This window comes from Sinohyriopsis cumingii, chromosome 11 (genome assembly GCF_028554795.1).
Source record: "Sinohyriopsis cumingii isolate HCF-2022 chromosome 11, ASM2855479v2, whole genome shotgun sequence".
NCBI classification, from domain to species: domain Eukaryota; kingdom Metazoa; phylum Mollusca; class Bivalvia; order Unionida; family Unionidae; genus Sinohyriopsis; species Sinohyriopsis cumingii.
In genome coordinates, this window is record NC_142971.1 from 13,168,561 (window position 1) to 13,181,241 (window position 12,681).

Below are 12,681 nucleotides of genomic sequence, written 5' to 3' on the forward strand. Positions count from 1 at the left end.
ACAATCATTGCGTTAGAAAATGTAAACGTTTGAATAAATTCAATTGGACTTAACGCTTATTTTACAACACTCATAAAGGTAAAATATAAATAAGGGAAAGGACACTAAGTGCACCTACTTTTTATATTACACTAACATCGGCAGAGCCTATCCAAGTAAACTTGACAATGGTATAATATTAAAACTAAATAATACAAATAACAAAAGTATTAATAATGAAAGTAAAATAATTTAGTTCAAGAAAGTAGCACGTCACGAGTTTTAGGTGGAAAGGGATGAACATCGTCTGGGTTATATTTTGCAGGAATAGTTATCAGTGTTTACTTGTTCCTTTGACTTTCAGTAGGTTTGGTGCAATATTAATAGGACTCGTTGCAACATCTTTAAAATGAATATTCGTGAACAACACGGATTACGAATATGATAAAATAATAATATAAGCAATCAGTAAGCTTAAAGGTATTGACGACTCGATAAGCAAAACAATACGGGACAACGAAAACAACCTCGACATGTTTCATTTAATCATCAACGTATAAAAGATATACATAAATATAGAAAAATGCAATCGGAAAGATCATAAACATGACATGTAATGATGACGGAAAGTAGTTTATGTGAAATTGAAAAGAAAAACATTTTTGGCGGTAGGAATGATATAAAGAGATTGGCGAAAATCTAGGATGAAGTTAACTTATGGAGTATATAAGAGCTCCGCTGTTTTTGCTTTGCGAGTACTCAGAACTTAAACTAAAAGCTTACACTCTTGAATCCTATACTAATCAAAACCTATATTACCATCGATCTTTCCAACACAACCTACATTTTTGACTGACTCCCTGCGAAAGAAGTCTTCCTGAACAATCAAATATACGATGATAATTTATTCAATGTATTACAGAAAATATATTTTATTGATGGATATTACAATGTTTACAACGAAATAATAACTCCTGCTATATAAAGGACCAGAACAAAATAAGGTTTGTATGAACTTACTATAGCTTTTGTAACTACCTCCGAAATGTACGTGAATAAAGTTAATGGGTGAATGACGGCTAAATTTTTAATCTTGAATATTTGAAACACAACTCAAAAGTTCTTACCACTCCAGTAACACTTACTCTATCCATGCTAGCATGTATAATTATAAAGTGTTAGAATCTGTTGAGCTTCATACAGATTGAAAGTTTTATATGTGAATTTGTATTTCTGCATTTACATTGATCGAATCAATAACATTTTCAATTGTTTCAATGGCAATTGTTAAATATTATCCGTAATCTACTATTACAGAAACGTTGATTGATACAATGGGATAAGTCGTTGCACACAATTACAGCGCGGTGCAAGAAAAGAATTAATGGCATCATAATATTTGAAGATGGGAGAAGCTAATATATTTTATTTGTGTAGATGTAACATACATTTTTCGTGTAAAATAAAATACTGCAAGAACGATCAGATAATAGCTTTAAGAGGTACCTTCGAACAATCAGAAAAAAGAGCGAGATAAATTAAAAACAGAGAAGAAAAATGGAACCATAGGGCGGTCAGTTAGCAGTGCCTTATATATCAATAATAACCATATTTAAAACATATGTCATTCCATCACATCCACTGAAGCACCCGCTAGTGTTTTAAGACGAAGACATGTTGATATGCTGAAACGGATAGAGCAATTTGGCATTAAATTAACACGTATTGAATTTAGTATTATCGAAAGAGATAAACAGAGTTCAGAGCGTCAGAACCAGATTAAAAATAAGTAAAATGCTTGCACAGGATTTGTTTGCACTTAGACACAGAATATTATAGAAAAGAGAGCAAGATGGACTCCAGGGTAGGCAGGGTAGCAAATTCTCTCTCGGTTGTTGGTGATATTACATAGTTAACAATATGAGGTAGTGATTCATTGTCAGACTAATGTCTGTGTGAACCTTTTAGACTTCAATATATAATTTCATTGTATATTTGGAATATGTGTCTTTTGGAAAATTTGTGGATTTTAGAAATCTGAAACTGTTTTTTTTTTCTTCTCGTGTGTGTATACATTGTGTCAGTTTGCACCATGTTGAGAGGACACCCATTCTGATCTAGCTACACAAACTTCATTGCTTACTCCACACAGTCACTGAGGTCCTTGTAATAAGATGTGCTGAACTCTTTTAACCAGTCCAGTGTATTGTGGCAAAATGATCAATGCAAAGAAAACTATTCAGTCTACCCTGAATATTAGTTTCCAGGGAACTAGAAACTGAAACAACAAGCCATTAGCTAGGTCAGCTACAAGCTCACAGTCTGGAACGTGGGTAGTGAATATTTCAGTAGTACTGCGACCTTCTCGAAATAATAACTGCCATAAATTCATTTGTGACCAGAGAGACGTTACGTATCATAGTATCTGACACGTCAGTTCGATAAACTTAAAGTCGATACAATGAAAGTGGTGACAACAAAAATTGTGAACTAAACAAAAGAGCTGTAAAAAATTAAATTAGTGAACGTTTTGAAAATAACAATTTGAAAAAAGAATTAGAGGACACAAGGAAAGAAAGTGAAAATCTTAAGAAAATAATAAACATTATGATGATGGCTGTAAGGAAGCCACGAAGACTGTAAACCATAATGAGCAATGCTCAAGAACATATAACGTCAGAATTTTCAACTTCCCTGAATCACAATGAAAATGATAGAGCAACGTTTGCAAAATGGTGAAAAATGTAACAGACCAAGCAGTAGATTAAAGAGTTATTCTTGCAATACATCAGATCCCTGCTGAAAGTGGTTCCCCAAAGCCAGTAATTGTGAAATGTTGGAATGTTAAATCCAAAGTCAATATCACCAGGAAGAAAAGGGGTTTAAAGAGCAAATAAAATGTAAGAATGTGGAAGATGTCACTTGTCAAAATATGGGACTCTTAAATAGATTGACCACTCATCAAAAAAATTAATCTTGCTTGTATTACAATTGCAGTGTGTATGCAAAAACAAGGGCTGGTAGAAGGTACATATTTGACCTAGTCAATGACATCGAAAAAATAATGAATTCCAGTCCAGAAGTAAAATAAATTTTCATAGTGATTCTGCTTGCAATTGGAAGTATAAAACTTTGTAAGAAAAGATGTGAAAACATTTTGTTCTGGCCTATGTATAGAATGAGTTAGAAAAAAACGCTTTAATAGCAGGACAAAGCTTATAATGGGTAAGAAATTTCACATGACCATGCAGTTTGATTTCTATAAAATTTCTTTAAAAGAATGAGTATAAGACGTTCGTGTAGGTCAATTCATTGGTCATATGTATACATATCTGTGTGCGTAGGTATATGTCCATATATGATTGCATAAATATGTCTGTCTGTCTGTCTGTATTATGTATGTATGTACGTACGCATGTATGTATATATGCATATATGTATGTGTGTGTATACCTGTCTTATGTTTAACTAACGTTTATATATGCACACACACACACGCACACATGTTATGTTTTTTAATACAGCCACACTGTATTGGTGTTAAAAGTTTATAAGTATACCAAAACCATAGTGTAGAAAGACGTCATTTGTCTTAATTTGGGCAACATCATACATATATGTACCTAGTGTAGCATGAAATTCTAATACGCTAAACACTGTTGTAAACATGTTGTGGCTGTGTCAGTATGATTGTATATCAAAGTGTATGCGAGTTTCATTATTATATAGGTTGTGTAAAGCCTAGTTAGATAAGCTCTTTCGAACTTAGCTCAAAAACAGAACTTTTAATGGATAGCCAGATTAAAGATTCATCAATGAATGTTAGGGATCTACATAGTTCCAATTTAAAAAGAAGAAGAGATATTTCCTTCTGGATGAAAGACAAGAAAGCATCCATTATATGTCTACAGGAGACACATAGTACTGCTGAGATTGAAAAATAATGGGAGGCTGAATGGCGCTTTAAGTGATTTTTAACCATAAATTTTCAAATAGTGCAGTTGTTTCCATCCTGTTTAGAAATAATTTTGATTTCATGGGAATCTATACAGTCATAATAATGATGAGAATTGTAGGAATTTGAATATAATAAATTTTCACAATTTTTCAATTATTATTTATGGTGACTGGAATGTTGTTCAAGACATGGAGCTTGACTCTTGTAATATCCTGCATGATAAAAACTCCTTGACCCGAGCAACAGTCCAGGACATCAAGAATCAAATAGACTTAGTGGATCCATAGAGAGCTGTCAATCCTGAGAGTAGAATGTTTAATTGGCAACAGGCAAGTCCTGTGAATCAAAGTAAACTGGACTAATTTTTATTCTCAGAGGATATGGTTTAAGATTGTCTTGATGCATCCATTATTTCTGGCTATAAAACACATCATGCAGCAGTAACACTATAAGTATCGATATCCACAGTACCAGAGGTCCTAGGTACTGGAAATGCAATTCAAAGCTATTTATGCAAGAAGAATATATTCAGTTTGCTAAAAGATGTATATCTCACACAGTAGAAGAATAATATTGTGAAGGCGAAAAGAAAAACCCACTTCATGTGAACTTAACTTGTAATAATCAATTGTTTATTGAAATCCTTCAAATGATTATAAGATCAGAATTAAATAGTTATTGTCAAGGTAAGGCAAAACGTGAGAAACAAAAGTTAAGGAAAATCGAAGATGGAATACAGACCACGCATACATTAGTGAATCAAAATAATAACAACACTGTTATAAAACAACTGAATAAAACAACAAGCAGATTTAGAAGAGATGAGGAAAACAGTGGTGCAAGTTGTAATGTTAAGATCAAATGCAGTGTGGTATGTCTCTGGTGAACAAATCTATATATTTCCATAACCTTGCATAGAGAAATACACAAACAAAACAATTAAAGACTTGATTAAGGAAGATGGAAATACGGTAACAGGTCAAAAAGATATATTAAATTACCTGAAAGGTTTTGATGCACAACTATACAAATACCAAAAACATCAATAATCTTCAAACTCCTTATCACTTTTTATATCATGATGGAAAACATTCAGATATTGAAAGATGCTTTTTTGACGGTAAACTAGTTTTTGAGGAATGTGGTTTAGCACTAAAAACTATGAACAATGAAACTAGCCGTGTATTTGATCGTACAAAAGACTGGAAAAATATGATGCCAAAGTGAATAACAGAACTAATGAACTTACGAAAAAGTGGACCCTTTCGTCAACATTCGGTTTCACTTAGTTTCTTTACTTTCGCATCAAAGAAACAAAGAGGCAATGTAAAAGCAACTTGGGGTTTGTGAATGAGTGGTTCTTTTGAACAATATTTTGAGAGTCTACGTCTCTATATGTGAATTTGTGTGTGCGTGTGTGTGTGTGTGTGTGTGTTGTGTCTAAGTAAAGGAACATGAGTGGTAATCAGGATGTAAAACCAATCTTAAGGTAATGTCCCGTTCACCTGGTCAGTTGGTGATGTAGGGGAACATGTAAAATCCTGACAACTTATGGTCAATAAAAGATAACATTATTTAATACTGTATATGCTTTACACACCGTAAGGGCAACAACATTTATGTCTTATCGAGCAAAGGTTAAACAATTAAATATTTGCTTTCAAAATGTATACAAAGACGTGTATGTCAATCTCTTGTGTAATATATCACAGCTGGAAATAGTTACCGAGAAACTAGAATAACGAAAGACATACAACGTCAAAAGGGATACCACAGCAAAAAAATATACTGACTTAAACGACGACTTAAGCGTCAACACCTCGCTATCTTAGCCTCCATCGAAAACATAACAGACTTATGGATGATAGACGTTCCGACATCTGAAATTATGTCCCAGATATTAGCGATAAACAACGTTTTAGCTATGTGGCATAATGTTTTGCCGAATAAATGTTATACACAATATATTTTGTATAGTAACATGTCAATAAAAGTATGATTATGTATGATTGTACATTTAACTTGCAAAATTAATTAATTTACTGCATTGGATGTAATTAACATAACGAGTTGCTTTCTCACTAAGCGGTAAAACATACTCTAATCCGAATACGGAATGAGAAGCATTTGCAGATAAGAAACAAAAACATTATATTCGGAAGAGAACAATGTTCTGAATGAAATACAAAAAACAAGACCTACCTATATAGGATGTAACGTAATCACTTTCATCAGTATCAATATGCTTTCCTCTTAAATGGGATGACATTTCATTATCGATCGCTAAAGCTATACTAAAAGTTTGAAGCAAAAGTGACTACTGAGAAGCAGTGACTTAAAGTCAAGCATTTGGAGTAATCAAACTTTTTATTTTGATTATTTTATTCAGGTGAATCAACAAAAGACAAAAAAATGAAAATGATAAATACAAATTACAGACGAAAGCTGAAGAAATAAACTAAATCAGAGCTATGCCACACATTCTTAAATGAAAGACTGAGAAAACAAATTAGTGATATAGAACCTGAACAACCTGAATGGTGTTATTGATTCTGTATCGATCAATTACTGGCACCAATTCATCCGATTATATATCAAATAAAGATCAATCATTCAGTCAACCAACCAATCAATCAATCAATCAAATAACAAATAAACAAGACAATCCAAACTTTATCATTTTAGCAACATTATGAGATTGGATAGATACAATCTGGTTACATACGTATCGCACTTGCACTGGGTTGTAGTGTGTTTATTGCTTGAACATTTGGTTTGAAAATCTCTGAGATTGTTAGGTATAGATACAGCTGCAGAGAAGTATATCACATTTTAATTGTTTACCAATAATAAACATGTTAACACATAGTAAATGCATAATTTCTAACACGCTGTAAACTATTCCACAAAGGATTATATATTGCGTTCCACAAAATAGTTGTATTGCGACTCTATGGTATGAAAATAAGTAAATGAAAAGAGCGAGAAGCAACAAGCTTTGTAAATTGCAACAAATAATTTTTTTCTTAGAATTGAATGTGAAAATTTAAGAAGAAAAATAACGTAAGGTATAGCTAATTAAATACAACAAAATTCGAGAATTACAAAAACAAACCCCAATAATTAAAGTTCTGAATAACTCAGACTGTAGAATTTCAAATTAAATCCAGCGCTGAAGGTGTTTATCTGCTTGTGGTGGCACATGTCGTAGTGATGTGATAACAGTCTTATGTTGGAACACAAAATTGCAATGCAAATATAAATCCTGTTTTGACATTTCAGTATATATTCAAATATCTGTTTCCAATATTGTTTTGTTTTAAGAGCACTTTGTATTTACAGAGAAGAATCACTTGAATTAAATAATATGAAAAATAAATTCCAGCCCAAGTGAATTTCTAGACACAAAAGCAATACAATTGACTCTGCTTAGGTCTTAAGCATTGATAACGTATTTACAAATAAACAAGATTTAAAGTTTAAACCAAGAGGTAACAAGAAACCCGAATAAGGGAAAAAAATACATTGTTCGAGAAAGATCATAGTTATTATTTATTAGAACGTTCGTCACTAAAATTATTAAAAGAAAACATAAAATGCATCACGTAGTCTAGCTATCAAAGCAACCAAATGTCCTTGACTCAGCTTCAGATAATGATTTTCATTAAAAAAGTTTTTTGGACAAGGTCAACCCAACATGCAGTGTTACCTTATCAATAGCAAATAAATTAAACAAACTAGCGTACAAACAAATCAAATTAAATATAAATAACACCTCCCCTCAAAAAGAAAAATAAGATTTATCCAATAAAGCTTTCTTGTTACTATTAGCTGAATATACATGTGATAACAAATTACAAAAGATGAAATCTTGTGAATGATACAAATTATACATGAAGCATATATCATATTTCTATTCACGTAAAGTGCGTCACCTCTTAATTTTTTTTGTTTTTTTTTACGAGACTGATGTCAATACTGTATACCTGCAAAATCAAACTAACCTTAAAATAATTGGTTTTTTGTTTTGAAATTAAGTGGTCTGTGATCGCTAAACACAGTAATCAGAGACAACGCTGAACTAATAGACTTCAAAGTGCTGCAATGCCAATATCAAAGCCAAACATACCTTCCCTGGGGCTTATTTAAGTTCTTAGAAAAATAGCACACTGGATGACCTACATATTTTGTGTCTCCATGAATCAATACTGCACTAACCCGGGCATCACTTGCATCAATATACGTTTTAAATGATTAACTGAAATTTGGAGCTATAAGAACTGGCACACTCTTAAGTATGGTATTTAACTTATCAAAAACCTCCTGACAGTTTTCAGACCAATGAAACTTTGTTTTCTTACACAATACATTTTCTCATTGTTTCAGCAATTATGGAAATATTGAATCAAAATTTCTGATAATATCCAGCCATACCAAAAATAGAATAAATTGCTCTTTACTTATAGGCTCTGGGAATTCAGAAATACCCTTTTCCATCTAAATGTTTAACGTTTAACTTGTTCAGGTCCGGTGATATGCCCTAGAAATGTAACACAAGCGCGACGCAACTCACTTTTGGATAAATTAGTTGTCAAATATTTGCATCTGTGAGTCTGTCAAAAGTATTTCCGAAAGGTGATCGTTCTAGGTGTGGTTGTAGATGGTGACCACGTCGATGTGAGTATTACAATTATCTAGACAAGATGTACTAATGTTCTTTAAACGTTGAAAAGTACAAGGCGAACCTTTCGACCCTGACGGCATCATTTTATATTGATAAACTACGTCAGGAGTCACGAATGACGAAACTACCTTTGACCTTTCCGACAGTTGAAGTTGCCAGAATCCTTTCATAAGGTCAAATCTAGTGACATATTTTGCATTTCCTTTAATATCTTTACATCCCAGGATTACTAATATTGTAATTTAACTTTCTCATTTTTCTAACATTATAAGGTCCATAATAGGTAATCTGAAGAAAATCTTGAATAATGAGTTAAAAGACAGACCTATATCACCAGACTGAAATGTTCTCTCCGGTGTAGTTCTGTTCTACCTTAATATCCCTTTTGACTTGAATCGTTGGATGTCTGATTTATGAATAACTTATTCGAAAATTCTAGATTTAAACTTTGACCCTTGATCAGATTGGGCAGATTTGGGCAGGCCAAACTGAGTAAAAAAGTCTTATCACAGCTTTTACTATTATTTTAGTTCAACTGTTCCTCAAAGAAATTGCATCGGGGGATCTTGTAGATGCACACATTATTGTGTATTGGCTGCCTGACGTCGTCTTAGGTAAGCGACCGATACAATCTACCATTATTCTGCTAAAAGGTTCATCAAATTCAGCAATAGTTGAAACTGAGCCTTATGTATCTTCTGATTGGGTTTTCATACCTTTTGACAAGTGTGACAAGATCTAAAGTAGTTACATACATCACTTTTAATTGTTGAACATACAAGTTATTCGAGATCTTGTGAAAGTCTAATTTATTCCTATGTGGCCAGGCAAAGGCATGCATTTCATTGGCTAGATTGAGAATTTCCTGTCGAAACAATAGTTGAAACTACAATTTAATAATTTACCAACTACTCGTCACCAGCAGGTACCCCAGGTAGTCTTCATGATTTCATAGGTACCCCATTTTTAAACAAAATAACAAACAGGTAATTCTATGGATTCAGTTTCGCGAATAGTCTTCTGAAACAAACAGGAAATCTCATGACATTTTTCCTGTCCAATGACAATGACAAGAGGTTGTTATTTCTCACCCTAATTAGAGTAAAGAGAATGAAAAGAGGGTCAATATGATCAATGCCTTTTGATTTATTCAAACGAAGAGCAAGTATATCCTCATTAAAACCTGACTGGTAAGAAAGTCAGCTAATGGAATAATTTACTGATCAACATCATTCTCAAGAGCTTTTGTTGCCATGGCTCTATTAACTGCACAAGCTGGCTATATATCAGGGATTTCTTTTTCAATAGAATCAACTTTCTGATCCAAGCAACGATTGTCAGTTACAAGTGGAGTAACCACAATCTCAACCTAGGTCATTACCTGTAAATAAATGAATGCCATCAATAGGTAAAGATCACACTATTCCGACTGTCACGGTCCTGAGACTAAGTCTGATGACAAATTTACGAAATGGAGAAGAACATTAGCAAAGCCTCACTCTACTCCCTGAATAAGACCACTCTCATAGGAAGATGATTTCTTTGAAGAAATGCAAAGTATCTGGTAATACAAGACCGAGAAGCTTTTGTGTCCCTGAAAATGTTAAGAGGGGTAGGATTGTCAGAATCAACAATGAGTTATGTATAACCCTTCGACATGTATGTTCATATTTCTCCATAATAAAATCAGTCTAGGTCTCTCTTGATTATATTGCTAATTGTTCAATTTGTAGGAATCAGAAATAACTTGTAATTTCTTCTTGCAATTGGATCACGTAGGAAGAGATAAACACATCTGATCAGTCATATCAGAAGCTTAATTTCTAAATGTTGTGCAATTTTGAAATTTGGTAGTGCTCGTATTAGGCTGAGATAGGTTTCAAGCAGAAGACTTCTGAGTGGATTACTTAGTGACAAAATATTTTATGAGCTTAGGAATACTCTTCTGATATACGAGCTGTATTTTATAAAGTATTGAACATAAGCTAATCAAGCTGGGTCTTAATGTAACCTTGGACGCCATTCTGGAAATCTTTAACAATTAAGAACTCTCTATGTTTCTTACTCTTGACCAAATTTATTGGATAAGCACCACCTATCAAATAATTGCTCTTTTTTCTTGCAAACGTTTTTCGTTAAGCCTCAGGTACCAACTTATAACCCTTCAAGATATATTCCTTAACCAGATCGTAATCAACATTCTGCCGTATTTACAGAGAGATATAGATGTCACGAGCTTTGCCAAAAAGTGCACTTTGTAATAACCGAGTCCATAGCACTCATACCCCTTTTAAAATTTCAGCATTTTTTTCCTTCTCAAAATGAGGACAAGATTTAAAGACTTCTTTTTCTTTAAAAGAGGCCACTAACCCATTTTCTTAGTAGCAACAAAATTTGAAATTGTATTAAAGGTGTGGGATTGCATTTCACGTGCCAGCTCTAATTACTTTAATCAAAATTGAAATTGTGTTTCTTCCTTCTGTAATTGCAATTGATCTTTTTAAGCTGGAACTTTCTTGACTCAGTTTCATTCGTGTATTTTACTTTTCATTTCAGAACTTGCAACTTAGAGCCAAATAAGGGCTCACTAATCAAACACAAATCACGTATATCCGAAACAGTCGTTTCCACCAAATATTGGACCAAACTATTGTTTTATTTTTGCTTTGTTAAAGAAACATTTGCCTTTTAAAATGATCATACTGCCTGGCAAGATGGAGCAATTCATCCTTTTTCAAGGAGTCAACCGGTTAATGATTCAGTATCATCATCAGTCCCGTAGTCTTGTATACCGTTCTGGCACCGCACAAGACCGATGAACCAGCTTCCGCAATTCCTCTCTATTTTCCGTCTTTCTCAGTGAGTCTCGCAATGTCAAGCCTGTCCACTCTCGAATGTTATCTTCCCACCTCTTTCTCTGCCTGCCTCTCTTTCTTGTTCCTTGTACAGTGCCTTGCAGGATTGTCTTGGCAAGTCGTGATGATCATGAGACATGCCCATACCACTGCATTTTACTTTTTTTCACTGTGATCAAGAGATACTCCTGAGGCCCACTGGCTTGTCTGTCCCTTCGCCGTATTTCTTCATTGGTGACATCGTCTTCGTGTGTGAAGCCGAGGATCTTTCGGAAACATCTCATATTTTTAGCATGCATCATTTTCTCTAATTCAGTTGTTATAGTCCATGATTCAAAATTGTTGAGAAATATGGAGATCATTAATGAATGCATCAGTCTGACCTTTGAACTGAGTGCGATGTTCTTGTCGTTCCAGATGGGCTTCAGTTTTGTCAGCGCTGCTGTTCTCTGTGAGTATCGTGCAAGTGTCGTGGCGATGGGCTAACAGTCTTTTGTTAGATCCCAATATTATAATCCTAGAATACATCTTTATTTGCAATTTCACTATAAATACAAAGTCTCCAATTCTGAAGAGTGTTATTCTTGAGCAGCACTTTGTATTTCAGCAGTAAATCACTTGAATTAAATAATTCAAATAAAAAATTAGAGCCCAAATTAATTTTTGACACAACAATAATACAATAGATTCTGCTAAGATCTTAAAGCAAGAATGACTAATTTTCAAATAAACAGGATTTATATTTTAAACTAAGACGTAAAAGGAATCCGCGGATAAGGGTAAAAGTTGCAATGTTCTCTGAGGATCTTAGTCATAATTAGAACAGAAAAGAACCACAATTACAATAAAACTTATGACAATCATTATATAGTCTAGCTATAAAAGTACAATGCCCTTGATTCATATTCAGATAATGATCCTCACAAAAAAAAGAAATAGTTGTTTAAACAAATTGACAATGATTTTGGATAAGGTCGGCCCATCATACAAAGTTACAATGGAAATCATAATTGATTGTCATTTTGTGAAGATTAAAGCGTCTCTACTGGTGATATATATGTTTTATTAAAACTTCCAAAGCAATCCACTTATTATCAGGGTTAAAAGCCTTTTGTAAAATGATGAGGCTTTATATGTGTAAACTGTCTGCCTACAATAGTTAGCTCTTTTTAATTAGTTTGCTCTTTCTCATGGGTCTCTTGGTT

At 33.4% G+C, this 12,681-nt stretch overlaps 1 protein-coding gene across 1 annotated transcript in view; it reads left to right on the forward strand.

The window, feature by feature from the left end:
• LOC149787628 (uncharacterized) overlaps positions 1–12,681 on the forward strand; it is a 40,499-nt gene that overhangs the window by 26,459 nt on the left and 1,359 nt on the right. The window lies entirely within an intron of this gene.